The following is a 9,766-nucleotide window of genomic DNA, read 5'->3' as shown; positions in this document are numbered from 1 at the left end:
TTTGGAAAGCCAGAATTCAACAGTTATTTCTTAAAAAACAAAACAAAAACAAATAAAAAAACAAGGTAATTAGACCTCTTCTCGGTGAGTAGAAGCCAATCATTCATTTCTAAAAATGGATTTTTCAGAAATGCAAATACTGAATAACTAGTTTAGAGATTTTCCTGATCAAATAGATACATTTAACAAATGAGGAAATTGAGACTCAACAAATACAAATGATATGGTACCAAAAGAGATGAGTAAATAGAAACCAATGAAGGGGCCCCATAGAGCTTCTTTTATTAAGGAATCTCTCTAATCAAGGAAGCTGTTTTCCTTCCTCTTCATCCCTGGCTCTCTGATCTCCTACAATCATTCCTGTTAACAAGTCCACAGGCTGCCCCTGCTTCTACTCCACTGGGCATGTCTCCCTCCCCTAGAAGGCAGGCATGGGGGAGGGGAGAGTCCTTTAACAGCAAGTTCAAGTGCTTACAGATGAGAGTAAACTTTGAAATGTGTCAGAATTCTAAACTCAAGGCAAAGGAGTATGTCCAAACCAGGCTTTCCATCTACAGAGTATCTCCCCAACCCCCCAAATATCTCTGTTGTATGTTTCTATCTCTTCTATCTCTTTTTGCCATTCCTCAAAATAGCTCACCTTTCATAGGACCAGTCAGAGTGATACTTCTGTTCATATCATTAAGCTAACCAATAACAGCATTATGAACATAATCTTTATTTCATTTCTTTCACTCTTCAGGGTAAGTTAGTTGACTTTTTGTGTTGGTTCACAAAGACATTTGCTCTATTTCTTGGTTTGTTATCTCTTTATTTGCCCTGATTCAGTAAATCTATGGGTGCCAAAAGTTTGGTTTCATTTCTAGGTAAATTAGTTTTCAATTTCTCTGTCTTACATACCCATAGTTGGTGTTCAGCAAATGCATCTTGGATCAGAATAGAAATTTTCTTTTGCTGGACCAACATATAAGTCCATTAACTCTTAACCTATATGACCCCTGTACCAGATTGATAGATGCTATAACTGTAACTACCAGTAACAGCTGACCATGACAGAAAATTACTTTGTACCCGGCATTGTTGTAAGATCTTAACTTGGGTTAACAAATTCAAACCTTAAGCCCAAGCTATAAGGTAAGTTCTGTCATTATCAGCTGCATTTTTCAGAAAAGGAAACTGAGGCACAGAAAGGTTGAATAATTTATCCAAAATCAAGTATCTAAGAAGTAATAGAGCTAGGATTTTAGCCTAAGTCATCTGGCTTCAGTCTCAGTACTGCACTATGCTAAGGATCATTATAATTCTTTTGTGGGTAGAAAATGTAAAATACACAAATCACAGCATTAAATTTGGAATTAATAGTTAACTTTAATTTTTTCCCTTGGAATGGATTTGCCCATGGAACTTTGCACAAATGAATGACCATTTTCTTTTTTCTTTTTTTTTTTTAAGATTTTATTTATTCATGAGAGACACACAGAGAGAGGCAAAGACATAGGCAGAGGGAGAAGCAGGCTCCTCGCAGGGAAGCTGGATGTGGGACTCGATCCCGGAATTCTGGGATCACGCCCTGAGCATGAAGGCAGATGCTCAACTGCTGAGCCACCCAGGCGTCCCATGAATGACCATTTTCTGCCTAACTACAGAAATGCTATTTAATTCTGAAAAAGAAAAAAAAAAGAAAAAAAATTCTGAAAAATGAGATATAAATAATTTTTAAATTCTATGGAATATATTTGTGCAAACCTATACTGTTTATACAAATGAATCAAAGTTCTTAGTTATGATTAAACTTCATCATTAGGGTAATATGCAAAGAGAAAGAATGTTTGATTTATTCTCCTAATTGGGCAAGTTTAAAAGAAGTAGAATTGCAAGCATCGTGACTAGTGGCAGAAATTTTTGGAGGTTAACATGTTTGCATTTTTAATAAAAGAAGTGCTCAACACAAGAAAGTTCATGGGCTCCATTTCTCCTCAATCCCTGGGATATGTTTTCTCTACTCACATTCTGTTTCCACCTGGGGAAGGAGGAAAATGTAGGCAAGTGACTGTGAAATTCTATTTTATTTTTCTTGAAATAAAATGTGTCTTCTTTGTTCTTTAAGGCATTGCCTCTGTGCTTGTAATTCTTAACAATCCTTCCTTTACAGAGACTCTAAGTGGCATAGAAAATGGTTGCCAAGAATTCAAAACCATCACAAGTCGTAAGGGATTATATTTGAGTGAGAAGCTGCTAAAATTGTTTCAAATCACCCAATTTCACGTAGTTGAAATGTGAACAGGGGAACAGAGGTGAAACGTAAGCTTTTAAAGGAATGTTAACTGCTATCATCAGGGAAAGATATCAAAAAAAAAAAAACCTACTGTCAGTAAAAATATGGATATATTCACTGGGATATGTGGGGGGAAATCCAGATGGGGAAAATGATGGAACAGAAAACAAAAGGGCAGACAATGTGAAATCTCTGTTTAATAAACACAGCTGGGATGCAGCTGAAGTTGAGAAGACATTGGAAGCTACCTTTTTACTCACAAAGAAAATCTGCTAATGGTGGAAGTGAAATTGAATATTTGGTGAATGAATGGACATTTTCATGCCAAGAAATAGGCATGATTATTTATTCCCAACAGCTTGTAGGACTTAACATTAAAGAGAAATTGCAAGAAGCAATGACTGCCAGGAGAGCACGTCTGCCGGTCTGCATGGGAAGCACATTGACTATAAAAAGAAGAAATGTGCAAACCTTTGCAGCCACAAATGCACTTAAAAAGGCAACTATCCTGTGGTACTTGGGCATTATGATGCATGGAAGATAAGCATTTTTTTTTTATTCCATAGGTAAGGTTTCTTTTAGGGCCAAATGATTTTTATCTATGAGACAAATAAGGTAGCCGAAAGTAGTGCCCTATCGAAATATAGCTGTTAAAATATAGCCTCATAGATACAAAAGTTGTAACTTTAGTTGATTTATAGATGTTGAGTTAGGCTAATTTTAGTTATTAAAATGCTGACTAGAATGTATAAGAACTCATTCTAACTCTAGCTATTTTTCTGAGACATAAATTTGATCTTTAATATAGTAGGCTCTATTTTCAGCATGAATTCAAAGCCTTCTATTATCGACAATTTCAAGATATTTTTATTTTCCAGCAAAAATACACATACCCTATGCCCAAATTACCAGGCTTTCCTCCCTTAGGCCAGTAATAAGGATTAAACAAAACACATTTGCTGACCATTCAAGATGATAGCTGGATTTTGCATTAGCCTCACAACTGATTTAGTTTTCCAGGAACCTCAACTAAAAATGTCTTTATTCAGATAAAGAAATTGTCATGCTAACTCTTTAAACCCTGGCTTGTTATAAAGATGCTCACTCTGTAGAATCACCCAGATTCTGTTCTTGCAAATCGAGAGCAGAAAATAATGAAATTGTGAACTCCTTCTTAGATTGTAAGCTCCTATTTGTTTTATATAACATTTATTGACTATCTACTATATATGAAACACTATTGTAGACTTCTGGTAGAATTCAAAGATTTGAATAAAGCACAATCCTCATCCTCAAGGGACTTATAATTAGTTATGACACAAGGACTGAACAAGGTATTTGGAAGGTATTTGGTAACTGTAGAGACTAGAAGAGCCTACTGTTGAGTAACCAGCCCCCAGATCTCAACTTGATATTTTGTCGTGGTGGTGGTTGGTTTTGTTTTGGTAATGAGTCATTGTAAATTCCTGTTCCATCCCCAGTATTAAAATTCACTTCCAGGAAAGCCAAAAACAACAACAAAATACAACAGGCCCCATATCCTTGCAGAGGGTGTACTCATAATGGTATAGGTGGAAATAAGTGGAAATAAATAGTATAGGTGGAAATAAATCCTGGCAGTGTGGAGATTGGGAAGTCAGCAGTTTCTTTCTGACTTCCTATTTAACCCAAAACTAGCCACTTAATCTCCTTAGACCACAATTTCTCCATATTTGAGATGGTGTTAATGACATCTATGAATAGGGGTGCCAGGAAGACAAAAATGGTATTTGCTTATTTAATGAATTCTTTTTGGTAGGTTTAAATGCATAAAATGCTCCACATGCATCATGTGACATTGTACTCTATGTGAATGCCATTTCCTGAAGTTACATGAAATGCTTTTCCCAAAGTAGTAAACTAAAATTCAAACCAGCGGTTTGGCATGAGGATTTATGGTCTTACCCACTAGTAACACTGCTCCTCAGAGCTAAAGAGACGATGCAAATAAAAATGGTAGAAGTGCTGAAAAGTGTTGTGATTAAAGCCCACTTACTTGCTAGTGTTGCACAGTAGAGAAAAGCCATCCCGTGTAAAGATTTCCTTCAAGACTTCCAGTATTTATTTCAAGGTTTAGTCTCCCAAAGCAGTGCTTAGAAAAATCTTCTCACAGATAAAAGCATTGACAAGTTTCCAGTGAATGTTACTCTATGAGAGCAGTGGTACTAGGGTATTCTAGCTGGGGTACCCGAGTGGGGTGGGATGGATATAATGGGTTTCTGGGGGCCAGAGGGCAGGAAAAGGATAAACTGCCTCTGGCTGAGCCATTGACGTGACTGTAGGTGTGCTCATCTTATCACATACCCCTCTAGTCTTCGATGTGATATAATAAACATAAAGAGAGTCCTCCATTTTAATCCTCTCAAACTAAAATTCATGGAGTGGTTAGGGAAAATAAGAGATGCTTATCCATCTGTCCATCCATCCATCCATCCATCCATCCATCCATCCATCCATCCACCATTTAATACACTTGTATTTACTAGTTGCTGAGAGCACTCTACGTTCTGGGGTTCAAACATGATTGAGAAATGTCCCTGCCTTCAGGTAGCTATAATCGGATGTGAGGGGAAAAGAAGGCAGAAAGTAATTAATATTGTGGCGAGGGCCAAAATTTAAGAAGGAATCACATGAGATGAGAACACAAGAGGGCCAAACAGCTGATCTAGTGGATGCAAAAAAGGCTTGGTAGAAACAGGGACCACTGAACTGGGTCTTAAAGGATATGTTGAGTCTGCATTTAGTTAATAAGACTATCAGCCCAAGTCAGGGTAAATAGGGCACTCTGAGATAATGAAGACCGAGGTGGACAGGCCTGGGCGACCCTGTTTCAATCCCGGTCTATACCAGTTTGTAGTGCAATCTTGGTCAATACTACACGTATAGTATTGTCAGAAGGCCAGGGCAGAGCCAGAAAGGAGGGGTCTTATATTTAACTTTAAATTGTTTGCTCCACTGTGCTCCATGGTGTGTTATGCTGTGTTGTGCTTTTAGGGAATGGGGACAGGCGGCTGTCCAGTGTGAGCCAAAGCTGCAGGGGCTGGAGAGCAAGCCTGCATCCCGGGGCTGGGTGGTGGGGCTTCCGGAAGGAAGAAAGAGTGAAAATCAAAGGCTTTGTGGGAAAGCTGCCCATCTGGCAGTCTGGGGTAGCGTACCACTGTGAAAATTAATTTGATAGTATCAATTAAATAAAACCTCACATATGCCCTTGGACACAGCAGTAGCCCGTTTGAAAAATGATTTTCCAGAAATAAAATTAGCCAGTATGAAAGAATTTTGTACAGAGATGTTAATAGCAGTGTTGTTGGGTGGTGGCCAGGAAACAAGAACCACCCGAGTGTCTATCACGAGGAAGCAACTTGTTAAATTACATTATACTGTGCCCTCAAATACTATGCAGCTGACAATGAGGATCTGTCTGAAAAGTGATGCGTCTATGGGTGTTTAGCTAAAAAGAATATAATAGGATTTATGTTGAAAGAAGGCAGTTTTCAAAGCAATGTGTATACAATAGCCCATTTCTTAATAGAGGAAAAGAAGGAAGAGAAGGAGTAGGAAGGATTGAGGGAGAAGCCAAAGGTGGAAATCCAGCTCTGGAAGAGGCTGCTTGTGTTTGCATCTCAGTCCCACCACTTACTATGTGATTTCAGCGAATTATTTAGACTTCCTATGACTCAGTTTACTCATATATATATATAAAGATTATACTCATATATACTCATATATTATATATATATATATATATATATATATATATATATATATATAAAGATTTTATTTATTTATGAGAGACAGAGAGAGAGAGAGAAGCAGAGAGAGAAGCAGGCTCCATGCAGGGAGCCCAATGTGGGACTCGATCCTGAGTCTCCAGGATCACGCCCTGAGTCGAAGGGAGGCACTCAACGGTTGAGCCACCCAGGCGTCCCTACTCATCCATATATTGATAGTGATAATATCTGCCTCACACATGTGTTATAAAAAAAGTAAATGAAATAAATTCACAGAGTACTTTGAACAATGCCTTGCACTTGATATTCTCATTATTATTATTTGCTCATAAGAACACAAAGAAGGCAGCCCGGGTGGCTCAGCGGTTTACCAACACCTTTGGCCCAGGGCGTGATCCTGGAGATCCGGGATCGAGTCCCATGTCGGGCTCCCTGCATGGAGCCTGCTTCTCCCTCTGCCTGTGTCTCTGCCTCTCTCTCTTGATCTCTCTCTCTCTCTCGTGAATAAATAAATAAAATCTTAAAAAAAAAAAAAGAACACAAATAAAAGTGCAAAAATATATTCACCAAACTATAAGCCTTTGTTTTCATGGCAGACCAGGACTAGAACGGGGAGGGGGAAATTATTAACTTTATGTATACACCATGCTCTGCTGTTGAATTTGTTATAAGGAGCCTGGGTTAATGTAGTGATTTAAAAATCAATAAAATACTTTTAAAGGATAACAACAAAAAGAGACAAAAAATGTTAGAGTCAACCAGCACTGCAATACATGAATAAATACTACTGAAACAGTGGCTCTAGTAATTAAATATATCCCAATGATAGACTGGAAAGGTCTGAAATGGATCACAACAGACACAAAATTTTATTATAGGCTAAAATCAGTATTTCTAATCATTATAGAAAAGTGGGATTATTTTTTAAAGGTACAGAAACAATTGATTAGCTTTTTGGAAAAAATAATGTTGACTCTCTTGACATCTTACACTGAAATAAATATCAGAGATAGTAAAGAGTTAATTGTTAAAAAAATATCTTGAGGTAAAGAGAGCCCTTTTCAGCATAAAAACAAACTAATCATAAGGCATAAAAAATAAATGGCTATATGAACATTTAAAACTTATGTACATCTCTCCTTTGTCCAATTAAAAACAAAACTATAGAGTAAAAGGCAAATGAAAATCTGGAATCATATTTTTAAAATAATACATAAATGATGTACACTAATAATACATTAAATGATGAACACTGCAGTAGAAAAAGAATGGGCAAAATAAGTGACAAGACAGTTTACAAAAGAAATACAGATGAATATATGAAAATTGTTCGGTTTTCTCAGTAACCAAAGAAATCTACATCTAAATGAGAATGTAATACTTATATTTATCAAATTGATAACGTGTTTTACAGATTAACTTCTGAAAGACTGATTTAAGTTAATTCCTTCTAAAATGCAAGTGACACCATCCATGTGGCAGTCACCGCCATCTGTTGGTGGCAAGCCAGGGTGACCCACCTTTGCTCTGAGGCATGGCTTTGTTCCTCTCCACCTTATAAATCAAAAGTATGGAAGTAGAGGAATGCTGGTACCTGTGGGGTTTGGTGTGTGGGGAAATGGCTTTCTCATTTTATGCCGTGAAGGGGATAGAGTGGTACAATCTAGGGAAGGCAGTTAGCAATAGGTATAAAAATTATTTAAAAATATATATGCATATACATATGTGTATATGCACACAGTGATTTAATGGCTTAATGTTAGTTTGTATGAAATTATAATGATCTCAAGTGGGGGAAATATTAATCTCAAAGCAAGTCCCTTGAAGCATTGGACAGAATAGCAAAAAACGAAAAGAATCTATCAATAGCAGATCTGTAAAATAATTAAATCTAATTTCATGCATTCACTAAAGTTGGCGATGTATAAAGACATGGAAAATATCACTATACCAAGCTAAGCTATGATGAAGGGGAGAAAATCACAAAGCCCTATGTACACTCTCAGTCCATTTTCTTATTTAAAAGTCTGGCCTTATTACACATGCTATATGCTGAAAGTGGTCAGCTCTGGGAGGCCGAATCAGAAATATTTTCATTTTCTTTTTGCCTCTGCGCGTGTGCTTTATGTGTTTCATATTTCCTACAATAAATACATAATCTACTTTTGTAATCCGAAAGGAACATTCTTGAGAAGTAGCCAAAGTTGGGGGCAGGGAAGGAAAACAGTCTACAGATTTGTTAAGTCCTTTTAATCCATGTTATAGGTGAAAGTGACAAAATCAAGTTGCTCATGATAGAAGCTCCACAGTGGCCACTCGTCACTGCCTACACCCGCCATCGAGCCCCCCACCGGCTCTGTTTTTCTCCTTTCTCCTCTGCCCCAGGCTAGGCCCCTAATTCTCTCCAGTCTCATTTTATAGAAGTCTCCAGCATCTATGCTCCTCGTCCATCTGCCTCAGTGGAACAACAAGCCCTCCCTACTCTCCTGCTTGCCTCTTATTCCCATTTCAAAGCCTGTTTCCTCTAAAAGAGTTTTCCCTAAGCTTGCCCAACTGGTGCTGTGCTAATGCACTAGAACAGTCTGTGTGATCCTGTGCAAATTAATTAGCCTCTCTGTGAATCAGTTTTCCTATAAAATGGGAATAATAAGAATACCTATGCCATGGAGTTGCTGTAACGATGAAATGCTTTAACACACGTAAAATAATTAAAATAATGCCTGGGAAATGGGTAAGCCACAATAAATGCAGGTTATTCTTATTATTTAGCAATTGCCTTTATTTTACCATTTCTCCAGAGTTTGTCCCATAGCACCTTGGTTCTACAAAGTATTGATAGGTATAAAAATAAATCCAAAAAAGTGAGGGAAGCACCAGCTAAACAACATTTATAAGGTTCTTTTATGCAAAATTAATCGGATCTGTACTAACTGAATGAGGGAGAAAGTGTGGAGGGTTTTCCAACCTCGATTTTTAACAAAATCCCTGGGGCCCTTTTTAAGCATCCTAATAAATAGTTCTTTGGAAAGGCTGTAAGTTTGTTTATTGTTTATCATGGATTTGTCTTTCTTCCTCTATTAACTTCTGCTCAGTAAATTGAGGACAGAATCCTGGCTGCCTTCATTCTCTAAATTTTGAACCAATTCAGTAGTTCTTTTTAAAGCACTTTCACATAAAACCAACGTCATGGTGAGGTGATGGCTCCTTTCTAAATGGTTTGCCATTTCTGAGGCCTGAAAACTTGCTTGCCTGACTCATAGGAGTCTGAAATGGAAAAATGAGCAAATGAATGCAAAGAAAGTGATTCCAGAGTCTAAAATAATGACTTAAGTTTTTGTTTTGGAGAACTGACTAAAGCAGCAGTTCTGGGAAGGGAAGCTGCATTCTAACATGAAATGTGTGTATTACATATATAATTCACACTTTATTCCTATATGTTCTTAGGAGTTTAACTCAAGAAAGGCTTGTAAGCACATTTGTGTCAGAACGAGTACCCCCAGAGCCCATCCGCGTGCAGACACAAGAGCTGTTTAAGCAGTGATCTTGGCTGTCTGCTCTATTTAGATTCTTGGCATATTGTGATCAGTGAAACAGAATCTTCTACTGATTTGCAATAGTTTGAGCAGGATACACGCAGGTGGTCTGGGCTTGTAAACTGGGAGGCTCACTCAGTCCTCAGTTTACAATTCACACTCTTGTTCCACCCATAGGTAGGCTTTTGGTC

The sequence above is a fragment of the Canis lupus genome, chromosome 12 (genome assembly GCF_011100685.1).
Source record: "Canis lupus familiaris isolate Mischka breed German Shepherd chromosome 12, alternate assembly UU_Cfam_GSD_1.0, whole genome shotgun sequence".
In the NCBI taxonomy this organism is placed as follows: Eukaryota; Metazoa; Chordata; class Mammalia; order Carnivora; family Canidae; genus Canis; species Canis lupus.
The sequence above is the reverse complement of the archived record's forward strand: the minus strand, read 5'-3'. Positions refer to the sequence as shown.